Genomic DNA, 15496 nt, shown 5'->3' with positions numbered 1-15496 from the left:
TATGATTACCTACAGTAACTTCCATACTGTACGTGCATCACAATGCTTGTCTGTTGAACACATCTGATGGTGGTGATGGAAAAGAGACAATGAAAAGCTTTCAAGTAAACCACCCACATTTCTGATAGACATATCTGCTGCTCATGGCACTCTATTCTGCACAACCAAACATCCCTTTTCTGACTAGGAACAGGCTATTCTCTCTGCCTTCTTACTGTAAGTCATGCACATACACTTTACACACCAAAGAACAGTACAGGATTTGTTGAGCATTAGTATCTGGGGAGAAGTGTTCCTGTCGACTGCCAGACTCTGCCCTGAGAGGATCAAATTAGCCCGTCTCGTCATTGACAAGCTGTTCCCTATGCACATCTCCTTACACATTTACCCAGGACCCAGTCCAGGACTGATAAGCTGTATGTCTGTCAGAGGACACACAAACAATAGGGAAAAGCATATATTATATGTAACATATTTTGCATTATACCTGATATCAAATCTGAGTTCACTTAGAATATTATACATACAATGACAAAATCTGAACTAAAACATATTACTTTTCAGCTTTGTTGATGCACAGTGTAGTTTAACACCAAATTCTTAATTCTGAGAGAGGGGAAATATGCATGTTTTGACAGAAAATGTGAGAATAGAATACAGATATGGATATGACTCATATTCATCACTCTATCCTGGAAATATGACATCACTGTGTTTGCTCAGTTTTATTTTTTTTATAGCTAACCCAGCACTCAATTATAGTTCTATGGTTTACATGAATGATTCAAAATATACATGAGAGCCTTGATTCAGCTAGATGTGAAGCACTCAGATTTACAACAGAAGAGAGGAGCTCACCATGCCAGTTTTGAGAGCTGAGAGTGTTTTTATTGTGATGAAATATGCATGACTCTATTCTCATGGCTGCATGTTATACTATGTCACCTGGAATATCCTCATGCAGACAGAAATGTGCAGGCAAAGTCGGAATTTATTGAATCATGTTAGTCTTCAAATTTGTACGAATTTTTCAAGGTTGACATGCAGTACTGAAACTAGTACAATGTGCACTTAAACATTAGATCAGTTTGTGAGGTTTTGTGTGAAAAAAATGTGCGCCAATTCGTTCCATTTTAGCATTATTCATTATCCACAATACTGTACAGTGCATTTGGAAAGTATTCAGACCACTTGACTTTTTCCACATTTTGTTATGTTGCAGCCTTATTCTGAATTTTTTTTTTTTTATCCTTAATCGGTCTACAAACAATACCCAATAATGAGAAAAAAAAGAAAAGAAAAAAATTATATATATATTTTAAGTATCACATTTACATAAGTAATTAGACCCTTTACTCAGTACATTGTTGAAGCACCTTTGGCAGCGATTACAGCCTTGAGTCTTCTTGGGTAGAAGCTAGTCACACTTGTATTTGAGGAATTTCTCCCATTCTTCTCTGCAGATCCTCTCTAGCTCTGTCAGGTTGGATGAGGAGCGTCGCTGCACAGCTATTTTCAGGTATATCCAGAGATGTTCGATCAAGTTCGAGTCCGGGCTCTGGCTGGCCAACTCAAGGACATTCAGAGACATGTCCCGAAGCCAATCCTACGTTGTCTTGGCTGTGTGCTGTTGGAAGGTGAACCTTTGCCCCAGTCTGAAGTCCTGAGCGCTCTGGAGCAGGTTATCATATAGGATCCCTCTGTACAGTACTTTGCTCTGTTCATCTTTCCCTCGATCCTGAATAGTCTCCCAGTCCCTGCTACTGAAAAACAACCCCACAGCAGGATACTGCCACCACCATGCTTCACCGTAGGTATGGTGCCAGGTTTCCTCCAGACGTGACGATTGGCATTCAGGTCAAAGAGTTCAATCTTGGTTTCATCAGACCAGAGAATATTGTTTCTCATGGTCTGAGAGTCTTTAGGTTCCCTTTGGCAAACTCCAAGCGGGCTGTCATGTGCCTTTTACTGAGGAGTGGTTTCCGTCTGGCCACTCTACCATAAAGACCTGATTGATGGAGTACTGCAGAGATGGTTGTCCTTCTGGAAGGTTCTCCCGTCTCCACAGAGGAACTCTGGAGCTTAGTCAGAGTGACTATTGGATTCTTGGTCACCTCCCTGACCAGGGCTCTTCTTCCCCAATTGCTCAGTTTGGCTGGACGGCCAGCTCTTAAAAGAGTCTTGGGGTTTCCACATTTCTTACATCAAATCAAATCAAAGTTTATTTGCCACATGCGGCAAATTACAGTGAAATGCTTACTTACAGGCTCTAACCAACAGTGCAAAAAAGTTATTAGGTGAACAATAGGTAAGTAAAGAAATAAAAACAACAGTAAAAAGACAGTGAAAAATAACAGTAGCGAGGCTGTATACAGTAGCAAGGCTATAACAGTAACGAGGCTACATACAGACACTGGTTAGTCAGGCTGATTGAGGTAGTAAGTAAGGTTAAAGTGACTTTGCATATATGTTAAACAGAGAATAGCAGTAGCGTAAAAGAGGGGTTGGCGGGTGGTGGGTTGTGGGACACAATGCAGATAACCTGGTTAGCCAATGTGCGGTGGCACTGGTTGGTCGGGCCAACTGAGGTAGTATGTACATGAATGTACAGTTAAAGTGGCTATGCATATATGATAAACAGAGAGTAGCAGCAGCGTAAAAGAAGGGTTGGGAGGAGGCACACAACGCAAATAGTCCGGGTTGCCATTTGATTACCTGTTCAGGAGTCTTATGGCTTAGGGGTAAAAACTGTTGAGAAGCCTTTTATTCCCAGACTTGGCACTCCTGTACCGCTTGCCATGCGGTAGTAGAGAGAACAGTCTATGACTGGGGTGGCTGGGGTCTTTGACAATTTTTAGGGCCTTCCTGTGACACCACCTGGTATAGAGGTCCTGGATGGCAGGCAGCTTAGCCCCAGTAATGTACTGGGCCGTACGCAGTACCCTCTGTAGTGCCTTGCGTTCGGAGGCCGAGCAATTGCCGTACCAGGCAGTGATGCAACACATTCAGGATGCTCTCAATGGTGCAGCTGTAGAACCTTTTGAGGATCTGAGGACCCATGCCAAATCTTTTTAGTTTCCTAAGGGGGAATAGGCTTTGTCACGCCCTCTTCATGACTGTCTTGGTGCGTTTGGATCATTCTAGTTTGTTGGTGATGTGGACACCAAGGAACTTGAAGCTCTCAAACTGCTCCACTACAGCCCCGTTGATGAGAATGGGGGTGTGCTCGCTCCTCCTTTTCCTGTAGTCCACAATCATCTCCTTAGTTTTGGTTACGTTGAGGGATAGGTTGTTATTCTGGCACCACCCGGCCAGGTCTCTGACCTCCCCCCTATAGGCTGTCTCGTCGTACATTTAAGAATGATGGAGGCCACTGTGATCTTAGAGACCTTGAATGCAGCAAACATTTTTTGGTACCCTTCCCCAGATCTTTTCCACACAATCCTGTCTCTGAGCTCTACGGACAATTCCTTCGACCTCATGGCTTGGTTTTTGCTTTGACATGCACTGTCAACTGTGGGACCTTATATAGACAGGTGTGTGCCTTTTCAAATCATGTCCAATCAATTGAATTTACCACAGGTGGACTCCATTCAAGTTGTAGAAACACCTCAAAGACGATCAATGGAAACAGGATGCACCTGAGCTTAATTTTGAGTCTCATAGCAAAGGGTCTGAATTACTTATGTAAATAAGGTATTTCTGTTGTTTTTTAAACATTTACAAAAATTTATAAAAACCTGTTTTCGCTTTGTCATTATGGGATATTTTGTGTAGATTGATGAGGAAAATGTTATATTTCATCCATTTTAAAATAAGGCTGTAACGTAACAAAATGTGGAAAAAGTAAAGGTGTCTTTCCGAATGCACTGTATATGCCTGTAACATTTAGTCAACCCTACTACCCCTTCTTCTGAGATCAGTCCTGACAAGAGTCAGTGTTTCTCTAAACACAGTCCTGAGAGTTTGCCCATTTGTGTGTATAACTAGTTTTTCCTGTGGAGGGTTGGTATAAAATTGCAGACTGCTCGTCATGCTAGTGCCCCCAAGATGTCACGCCAATTATTTGTCTCTGTGGGAGCAGCCTATTTGTGGAGGCTTTTCTTAAAATAAGAACAGGAAGTCACAGCCTCTCTGTATCCCCCCCTGTTCCTGAGTGGACCGATAGGCAGACCATGCTTTATCTCTCACTGTGGGCCCTGTAGGGTCAGCCTACCAGAGCAATGGCATGGTTATGACATCACAGCCCACGTGAACCACAACCTATTTGTTCCATTCTCACCCACTGAAGAGTCATACTTCAGTCACTGAGCTTCTCTGCTGCTCCATTTTGGGCATTTTCAGACAGATCTTTTACCACATAACCTACTCAAGGCTCTGTCAAATATCAAGCCTCCCAATCCTTTGATTTGAAACAAATTTGACATGTCCTCAGTTGACTGTCCCTGTACTGGAGCTTAGCATGTAGTTGCAAGGATTCTGCAGCCTCCCACAGTGTCATCCCTATACCTGAGACCTGTAGTAGCTGATGGCCTCCAGGGGGTAGAGTGCAGTTGAGAGGGGAGCATGCACAAGAGACAGAATTCCATTGAGAAAGGGAGAGGAATTCAAGTGAACAAATGATTATGTAAGAGATTGGTCGACAGGAAGAGACACACATAAAAGAGGGAAAGAGGCCATAGAGGCTGGAGAGCCGTAAGCCCACATCGGTCCTAACCAACTCTATAATCTGGCTTTCACTGATTGCTCTTCAGATCAGAGTGGGACTCTTTTAACCTAATTAAACAGGCCTCATGTTTCATAAGGACGGGCAGTCACGGGTAGTGAGGCATGGTAACTGACAGGCATATACACTCTCAATCTCACAAACATGCAGGTTATTCTCTCTTTGCCTGTCATAGAGATATTGAGTATCTACAAACAATTCTCAGAATGCTTCCAAGAAATGATGTACCAACATTTCTGTGAAATAGAGATTTAGTCTTGCCATGTCTCCAAGGATTAGTGCTTTTTACTATCACTCATGTCTGTGTTATCTTTTTTCCATCTGTCCCTGTGGTCTTCTTTATGTTTGGGCTGACCTGTAGTTACAGTAAGTACCTAGAGCTGGTCTGTCTCAGTTTGACCCAGCAGCCAATGGTTCTATCTAAAAACAACATCAGTGCTGTAATCCTGGCACCACTGAGCCAGTACCACAGATGGCTCTGTGAAGCCAGCTTCAACATCTACTGGCCTTATTCATGTTGGACAAAAGAAAGGGGGAGAAAGTATTTTTGGACATTTCTGAATGTGTTATTCAGAGCTTTAGTAGCAAAAGGCAAAAATATATATTTGATCAAATATATATTTTTCTATACAGTACCAGTAAAGAGTTTGGACACACCTACTCATTCAAGGGTTTTTCCTTATTTTTCAAATTTTCTACATTGTAGTATAATAGTGAAGACATCAAAACTATGAAATAACTGATTTCCACCAGTCCATTGCATGTGTTTCTTGGCCCAAGCGAGTCTCTTCTTATTATTGGTGTCCTTTAGTAGTGGTTTCTTTGAAGCAATTCGACCATGATGGCCTGATTCACTCAGTCTCCTCTGAACAGTTGATGTTGAGATGTGTCCGTTACTTGAACTCTGTGTTTATTTGTATTGTATTTATTTGGGCTGCAATCTGAGGTGGTGTTGACTCTAATGAACTTATCCTCTGTAGCTGAGGTAACTCTGGGTCTTCCTTTCCTGTGGCGGTCCTCATGAGAGACAGTTTCATCACAGTGCTTGATGGTTGAAGAAATGTTCAAAGTTCTTGAAATGTTCTGGATGTCTTAAAGTAAGGATGCTGTCGTTTCTCTTTGCTTATTTGAGCTGTTCTTGCCATAATATAGACTTGGTCTTTGACCAAATAGAGCTACCTTCTGTATACCACCCCTACCTTGTCACAACACAACTGATTGGCTCAAATGCATTAAGGAAAGTAATTCCACAAATTAACTTTTAACAATGCACACCTGCTAATTGAAATGCATTCCAGGTGACTACCTCATGAAGCTGGTTGTAAGAATGCCAAGAATGTGCAAAGCTGTCATCAAGGCAAAGGGTGGCTACTTTGAAGAATCTCAAATCTCAAATATATTTTGATTTGTTTAACACTCTTTTGGTTACCACATAATTCCATATGTGTTATTTCATAGTGTTGATGTCTTCACTATTATTCTACCATGTAGAGAAAATAGTAAAAAGAAAGAAAAGGCCAATAATAAAGGCCAATAACAAAGAGACATCCAAACCTGTGCCAATAACAGTTTTCGGTTTTCCTCTCCCCACTCAGACCACTCCCAGGCGGTCCTAGCTAAATTCTTGCTTGGGAAATAGTTTTTGGCCCAAATACTATTTTTGCCCATTTGAATGGCAATCTGGTACTTAATGGAAGTATGGTACTTAATTGTTACCCAGAAATGATTTGACAGTGATATAAAAACAGATGCATTGGGCCTTTAAATTTGATTTTGTCCCAGATACAGAAAAAGCTACTCTGTCCATCCATTAGCTAATTGTAAAATGGTTGCTCTGCAACAAGATGTGTATCAGAGTAATGAGTGTGTGGTGGGGGAGGTCAGACAGACTGCTCTATCACTGTCTCCATAGACATAGTGTTGTGGTTTGCTTGCTTTTATTTATGTTCTCTCCTTATACACATCAACCTTAATCTTAACTGATGTACAAAACTTTACACACAATTCATTGCATTAATTGCCACATCAATCATTTGACAAAACATCTAAATATCAACAGCCTAAACCGAAAACAAAGCAATCCATCATAAAAAGTAAAATCATCAATCATACAGTGAGTGAAGGAGACATTAGCCTTTTATGCTTACACAGCTTGAATAAGTGGGAGGAGTTAGTTCATTTTGGGTAAAATATTGATCTCCTCATAGGGGCTACCTTTAAGTTTAAAGTAGATATATTTTTAATTTTTTTACTTTGTTGTCAAAACCTCCCATTGTTTCTAGTCTTTCTTGTTGACAAGAACCAAAACACAATAAATGATGCACACACTGATTGATGCTCCTAACAATGATGGAGTTTAATTTTCTTCACATTGTTGGTTCCAACTATTGGCTGGTCTTCCTCAAGCAAGCTTTTGTCAATTAAACCCCATTCAATGTATAGTGTCTCATTATGCCTATAGGCCTACTATGCCAGTCTGAATTAATTTACATTGCTACTCCTAAGAGGGGCTAAATCTCTCCTAAAGACTCATACCATCCTCTCTGAAGAGACCCTCTTATCCGCATCATATAAATGTTTTATTGTCTCATACTGTATACAAGTGAAATATGTGAAATGTATTGTTTTACAGGGTCAGCCAGAGTAGTACAGTGCCCTGGGACAAATTAGGGTTAAGTACCTTGCTCAAGGGCACATGGACAGATTTTCACCTTGTCTGTTTGGGTATTTGAAGCATCGGTTACAGGCCCAACACTCTAACCGCTTGAACAGAGGCACAGCATGACTGCAAGGTGATTCTCTAGTCTTCCCCCATTATTCTTCATCCTCCTGTCTCCCACACTCAGCTCTCTGCTCTTCATTCTGCAGATACTGTATCTGACCTCAAACAGTCGACCTGCATCTGCAGGGCCTAACAGGGAGGGGGACAACCCAACTGAGATTGATGAGCAATTGCAGCCCCGACCGACCGGCTCCCCTACGGGAGACATCACAGCCATGGTGAGTGGGCCTGATCTCCGGGTGATGCTTGTTCCAGTCGAGACAGCGGGGAAGAAGCTGTGCATTTCCGATCTATTCCTATTTCTTCTTCCTTTGTATATGCATAATCAGAAACTCAGCAGGGGCACCAGGGCGTTGGGTGCATAGAGGACTCCATAACCTGAGTCCTCTCCACAATCATCTTCGTGCTGGGGTGGCCGCTCCCGCTCTGCTTAAAGCCCTGCATCATTTACTCTCATGCGGCTCTTTGCACCTATTTGTGCCCACAGGGAGCAGGAAGCCATAGACAATGACTGAGAAAAGGAGTATAATGGTCCCCATTTCAGGGAAGAACACATTACTGCAGAGAACCTCATTATTGATATGCAGCATTACGTGCAGTCCTCCGTTCTGGTTTCAGTAGTTAGCGTTAGCATCTCCTGCAGAATGCAAAGGGATGATGGGTTGTTTTTCGTAGGATGTGTGTGCAGCTTAACCTAATGCTCAACACCACCATCTGCTCCATACATTATATAGCATTGTATAATACTATATAATTATAATTCCTCACATAATACATAATACTATATTGCTAACATAACTTGCATTAACATGTAATAGGTTAATACTACACACTGAGCCGTGTTTAAAATGACCTTTTAAAATCAATTTCTCTTTCAATGATGTCTTGAAAAAAAACTTTACGTAACTGTGTTTGATTTGTGTTGTGATGAATTTGATGTGTGTTTTCTGTCAAAACAACATATTTATGTATCCATGCATTTCGAGGCCAAACTTTGACTGGATATAAATGACAGTGTATTCAGAGGCAGACAGATTGTTCTCATTTTCAATCTCAGTTGCATAATTTCACAAATCTATTAGAGTATGCTCTCATTTTATAGTGTTATGATATGGGGGGTACTTTAGTGTGAGACACATAGATGGACAATATACTACACTTCCAAACCTCTTCCCCGGGGGCAGCAGCAATAGGTTTAGGTGATGTGCTCTGCCAGGAAGCCTTCATCATTCTCAGGTGTGAGCAATCAGATGGTTGTCTCTTTCAGGGAGAGAGAGGAGGCCAGAAGGCTCTCGGCTGAACTTTGTTTGTTTCTTTGTCTTAGTTAACCACTTTAGTTGGGCATGTCTTTTTTTTTTTTTTGTACATATTTATTTTGTCACCATGAACATTATGAAAATGAGTTTGGACTGGCCGAACAGAAGTTTTGTTTCCTGGGCACATGTTCATACAGCACAGTCCTCATGCGCTGATTTCTGACATAGATGCATACATTAAATCAAGTTACAGACCAGTTAAGTAGGCCTAAGACACCTAGCCATAATCAGTGCAGCAATATCAGTATAGTTATTGGTTTCGTAACAATAGGTTTTTTATCATTTTGAATCAATCTACATACACAGTATTAGAAATTAACCACATGGCTACAGAGCAGCCTCAATATTGCCTGTTGCCTCTGCACAGCAAATCATAGTTTTGTCAGTTCTCTAGTATCTTTCTTCACTATCTCTCGTTGTACTTTAGAATTGTAGGATGAAAGAATGCTGTATGTGAGTTTGTCTGTCTGCCCTGCAGGCTAGAGTGGAAGGTTTCACATCCTTTTCTATTTTCAGACTGTAAAGTCGCAGAAAGTCAAGTGTGGAAAATCTGTGGCATTCCATAACAGATTTACAACAGAGTCGTGCAAGTTTAGTGACTATGACATACCAGAGGTGTAAAGTAACGAATTACAGCAAGTCTAGTTACTGTAATTTTAAGAGTACTTTTTTTGTGTTTTTCAAAGTCAGTCATTTTACTTCTACTTTATTAAATATGAATGTAAGTAACAGTACTTGTACCTGAGTAGGATATTACAGTACTCTTTCCATAGCTGATTTACATCCTTAATTTATTTTAAAATGTTATAGTATATTTTTTACAAATCCTTAGTTTTTTTTACATACAGAACTGTCTTTGAGGAGTTCATGTGCTATCAGAGTTATCAGAAGCTCCTAGTTCCCAGTGGGAAATTTCATTTGAATGACCCTCCAAGACGGAATTACAAGTGGAAGAATGTTGTTACCCGAATTGCCTTTTTAACCAAAAGATGTTTACAAATCAAATCAAATCAAATGTATTTATATAGCCCTTCGTACATCAGCTGATATCTCAAAGTGCTGTACAGAAACCCAGCCTAAAACCCCAAACAGCAAGCAATTCAGGTGTAGAAGCACGGTGGCTAGGAAAAACTCCCTAGAAAGGCCAATACCTAGGAAGAAACCTAGAGAGGAACCAGGCTATGTGGGGTGGCCAGTCCTCTTCTGGCTGTGCCGGGTGGAGATTATAACAGAACATGGCCAAGATGTTCAAATGTTCATAAATGACCAGCATGGTCGAATAATAATAAGGCAGAACAGTTGAAACTGGAGCAGCAGCACAGTCAGGTGGAAGTTGAAACTGGAGCAGCAGCATGGCCAGGTGGACTGGGGACAGCAAGGAGTCATCATGTCAGGTAGTCCTGGGGCATGGTCCTAGGGCTCAGGTCAGTTGAAACTGGAACAGCAGCATGGCCAGGTGGACTGGGGACAGCAAGGAGTCATCATGTCAGGTAGTCCTGGGGCATGGTCCTAGGGCTCAGGTCCCCCGAGAGAGAGAAAGAAAGAGAGAAGGAGAGAATTAGAGAACGTACACCCCTACACCCCCACACCACTAGAGGGATGTCTTCAACCACCAACTTACCATCCTGAGACAAGGCTGAGTATAGCCCACAAAAATCTCCGCCACGGCACAACCCAAGGGGGGGGCGCCAACCCAGACAGGATGACCACAACAGTGAATCAACCCACTCAGGTGACGCACCCCCTCCAGGGACGGCATGAGAGAGCCCCAGCAAGCCAGTGACTCAGCCCTGTGCTGAAACACTGACTCAGCCCTGTGCTGAGTCAGTGTTTGACAATTACAACCTTATCATATGTATAATGTAAACTCAGCAAAAAAAGAAACGTCCTCTCACTGTCAACTGTGTTTATTTTCAGCAAACTTAACATGTGTAAATATTTGTATGAACATAACAAGATTCAACTAAATCTGAACAAGTTCCCCAGACATGTGACTAAAATAAATTGAATAATGTGTCATTGAACAAAGGGGGGTGAAAAATCAAAAGTAACAGTCAATATCTGGTGTGGCCACCAGCTGCATTAAGTACTGCAGTGCATCTCCTCCTCATGGACTGCACCAGATTTGCCAGTTCTTGCTGTGAGATGTTACCGCACTCTTCCACCAAGGCACCTGCAAGTTCCCGGACATTTCTGGGGGGAATGGCCCTAGCCCTCACCCTCTGATCCAACAGTTTCCATACGTGCTCAATGGGATTGAAATTCGGGCTCTTCGCTGGCCATGGCAGAACACTGATATTCCTGTCTTGCAGGAAATCATGCACAGAACGAGCAGTATGGCTGGTGGCATTGTCATGCTGGAGGGTCATGTCAGGATGAGCCTGCAGGAAGGGTACCACATCAGGGAGGAGGATGTCTTCCCTTTAACCTCTCTGCGCAGCGGGATTAAATTCGACAATATACGGTGATCGCTACATAAATAGTCATATTAAACATTCATGAAAATACAAGTGTCTCACATGGGTCGAAAGCCTAGAATCTTGCTAATCCAACTGCGTTGTCAGATTTTAAATAAATGATTTACTCCGAAAGAATACGATGCGATTATCTGAGAACAAAGCCCCATCATTTTTTTTATTTCAACCAGCACAGGTGTAACAAAATCACAAATTGCAATAAAATAAATGGTTTACCTGTGACGATCTTCCTCTGTTTGCAATCCCAATGCTCATTGTTACACAATGAATGGTCTTTTGTTTGATAAAATCAATTTTTATAGCCTAACACGAAACATTTTGTGAACCGCTTGTGTCGTGAATTCCGTCTCATTCCATTTTCGACGACACATTCAATGTAAATACACACAATAAACGTGACTTTATCCAGTCATGTTTGGTTTCATTGCAATCAACTGGTTTGTTTGTAACACAACCAAACATTATGGGTCATTTCGTGGGATGTATTGACTGAAAGAAAACGATTTGAAGACAACAAGTAATGACTTCATTGTGCACCAATGATATGACCGCTGTTTCGTTGATTGACTGTATTTTAACCCAATGGCCACTGATCGTCTTGAAATCTAGCTGGGTAGAAGGCCAATGAGCTGAGGTAAACGGCAATATGTAATGTTTATGTGTTGGAAGACCAACCCATGTAGTAAACTCCGGCGTAAAGAGGGTCATTCGCCATTGAAGATTCATACCAGAAGGAGCCACGCATGTTATGCACAGCATTATTTTGGTAAAACGTATCTTCAGCTGTTTATATATCAATCAGTATGGCGACTAAGTCAGGGAAAGCTAAATCTAAGTCTAGATATACAGATGTACACACAATTTTAGAAGAAATTGATAGGGAAAGTGAGACAGATTGTTGGAGGACGATTCATTTAGCGATTCCCAAATGGGGGAATATTTTTTGAACGGAGAGGACATCGTTCTTCTCATGCTAATGCCGTTGTTTGAAATTAATAAAATATAATATTATTTGTGATTTTTAAAATTTTTAGGAGCAATATATAAAAATGTAATGAAATGTGTAAAGTACACGTTGGCTATACATTGTGGGTGGGGGTATGTTTGTATGTATGTGTATGACCCATAGCCTATGTTTGTATGTATGTGTATGACCCATAGCCTATGTTTGTGTGTGTATATATACATATTGTGGATTAGAGGGAGCATGGCCGAGATGCGTGGTACTAGGCCTTCCCTGGTTGGCTCATCATAACCCCACTATTTCCTGGCAACAGAGGGCTCTCACAAGGTGGTCGTGAGAGTGCTCGGGGAGGTGTGTAGGGGTTTCCGTTGGCGCTACCGCGGTGGAAATTCCAGACTAGGTCTCTACCCTGTGCATCCCCCCAGAATATGCCGATTTGGCTCTCGCCTTCTGTAAAAAAAAAGGCGACTCAATTACCACCTCATCGACAGGGGGATTGTGCGATAAATCTCCTGGCAGACGCTGCGCTTCCCAGGAGTCATGTGTATCCCCTGTCGCAAGCGGAGACGGTGGCTATGGAGACATCTGTCTATGAATCCCTGCGTCAGGGGTGCATTCGGTCCTCCACTTCACCCGCCTCATCAAGTTTATTTTTTGTGAAGAAGAAGGATGGAGGTCTACGCCCGTGCATTGACTAGCGAGAGTCAACCAGAATGTGGGCAGGTTTCTGCGGTCCTATTGCCAGGACCGGCCGGGAGAGTGGGCGGCGTTCGTGCCCTGGGCCGAGATGACACAGAACTCGCTTCGCCACTCCTCCACTAACCTCTCTCCCTTTCAGTGCGTATTGAGGTACCAGCCGGTTCTGGCGCCGTGGCATCAGGGTCAGACTGAGGCTCCTGCGGTGGACGACTGGTTCAGGCGCACGGGGGAGACATGGGGGGCCACCCATGTTCACCTCCAGCGAGCCGTGCTTCGCCAAAAGACCGTCACGGACCGTCACCGCAGTGAGACCCCAGTGTTCGCACTGGGGGACCGGGTCTGGCTCTCGACCCCGAAACCTGCCCCTCCGCCTGCCCTGCCAGAAGCTGGGTCCGCGGTTTGTGGGGCCATTCAAAGTCCCGAGGAAGGTGAACGAGGTGTGCTTCAGATTACAGCTTCCCTCTGATTACCGTATTAACCCCTCGTTCCATGTGTCTCTCCTCAGGCCAGTGGTGGCTGGTCCGCTCCAGGAATCTGAGGTGCGGGAGGTCCCTCCGCCCCTCTGGACATCGAGGGGGCCCCGGCGTACTCCGTTTGTTCCATCCTGGATTCGAGGCGTCAGGCAGGGGACCTTCAGTACCTCGTGGAGTGGGAGGGGTACGGTCCGGAGGCACGACTTCCTCTCCTTGTTCGGGCAGCTCCATTTCTCATTTCTCCATTTGTTTTGTCTTGTTCCCTACACACCTGATTTTCATTCCATAATCATACTGCATATATTTAGTCCTCTGTTCCCCTGCATTTCTTTGTGTGTAATTGTTTATTATTATGTGGATATTGTCAGGCGCCATACTTTTGTTATGTTCCGTGTTTTTGGCACGTTTATGTTTTTATGTGCTGTCGTTTTTGGACAGGAATTAAAGTGTGCCTGTTTACTACACTCTGCTCCCCTGCACCTGACTTCGCTTCCCGTACACACCCCTAACACTGAGGGATGTTTGTACAACTAATTATCTCATTCAGGCTGCCTGACAACATACTGTTTGTAGGATATGGCAATGGTGCATGGGATTAATGAAAGTTTGGACATTCCTGCATCATAGATGAACTACTACAGTCCCCTTTTATTCTACATTTCAGTAGTCAGACTGCAAGGCCAGGAGGAGGTGACAACCAGTGGCAATTTTAGCATGTAAATCTTGGTCGGGCAAAAAAAAATATATATATAATAATATAAGTGGAATGCTCACCAGCAAACACTAAACAATACATTAATTGCACTATAACAGTGACAAACGGTGCCCACAAACTGTTAGGGCCTACATAAAGCTGTCCCAACAGCAGTCCCAACATCTTACCACTGCTACACCTGGCTTTTAACGGAGCCTTGTCTGGCAGCAAAACAGTTCATTCAGCCTAATTTACTGCCTTTTAAAAAGATAGCTGATATGGCTGACTTACTTAAACAAATGTGGTTTCTAATGACAATTGAGATGTACAAACTATGGCATAAGGGGACAACAAGTGCATAAGAGGCAATCCATAATTTCCATTAAGATATTAATGAGCGAGCTAGGACGACGTAGTCAATATAACTATTTGTTTAGCACTTTTGAAATGTACAGTGACAGAATTCAAAACATAGGCCGTTCTTACAGTGTTCTCCCTGTGAACCAAGTCAGAACCGCAGGATAAATAAAGGGGGCACATACGCAGACAATGAAAGCTCCTACAAAATTTGATGATTACATTTCACAAAAACAGGTTATAGGCTACTGTACATGTGCACCACCAAGTCAGAACAGTAGGTGGAATTAAGAGACCAAATTATTAGGGTGAGGCACATGGGCTACTAACAGCTTGCTACACAACATACACTTAGTATTACTTTCTTATCTACAGTATACATATCTCCCTGGCATATACATAATTTATGCAGTAGCATACAAGCCATTTTTGGACTTGTTGTGCTGTGCTCACTTCATTAGGAAGGTGGCATGGCGGTCCTTTGTGGGCAAATTCTGTCATCAAAGTCTGGCATTCTCTGTATCTATGGTGCTTTCAAGACAACTGGGAACTCATAAAAAACAAGGTTGAATCATGATGACATCATTGATCTTCTGGTTGTAGCTCTAGAAAGAAGGTTGAGTTACAATTCTGAGTTGGATGACCATTCAAAATGTATTTCCCAGTCGGAGCTCATTTTTTTCAGGAATTCCTAATTGTCTTGAACTCACTGCAGTCAAATTTGCACCCTTTCGAGTTAGCATTGTGTTTTGAGCAAAGGAGGAAATCAGGCTTCATTGACAGCATGGCCAATGTTGAATTTTTATGATTTTAAACATGGAAAAGAGACACTTAATCCCAGATTTGGGACCACACAGCCACTTCACTGAATAACAGGCTAGTGATTGCTTTGCAATGCTTGCAGTTAGACACTGTCACTGATTCCTTCCAAACCACTCATTGCTGAATTTGTGATTTCCAACTTGTTGTGTAATGTTTATGTCCAATGGCCAATTCTATTCATTATTT

General features: G+C 42.5%; 1 long non-coding RNA gene across 1 annotated transcript in view; it reads left to right on the top strand.

Annotated features, from left to right (window-relative positions):
* Positions 1–14179, top strand: part of LOC116354428 (uncharacterized) — a 42872-nt gene extending 28693 nt beyond the window's left edge. The window contains exons 2-3 of the long non-coding RNA XR_004203675.1: positions 7595–7726; positions 13470–14179. This is a non-coding gene — a long non-coding RNA (uncharacterized LOC116354428). The remainder of the gene's footprint in view (positions 1–7594; positions 7727–13469) is intronic.
* Positions 14180–15496: the final 1317 nt, after the last annotated feature.

This window comes from Oncorhynchus kisutch, linkage group LG17, assembly GCF_002021735.2.
Source record: "Oncorhynchus kisutch isolate 150728-3 linkage group LG17, Okis_V2, whole genome shotgun sequence".
NCBI classification, from domain to species: Eukaryota; Metazoa; Chordata; class Actinopteri; order Salmoniformes; family Salmonidae; genus Oncorhynchus; species Oncorhynchus kisutch.
Note: the sequence above shows the minus strand (reverse complement) of the source record. Positions and strands in the feature narration are given on the sequence as shown.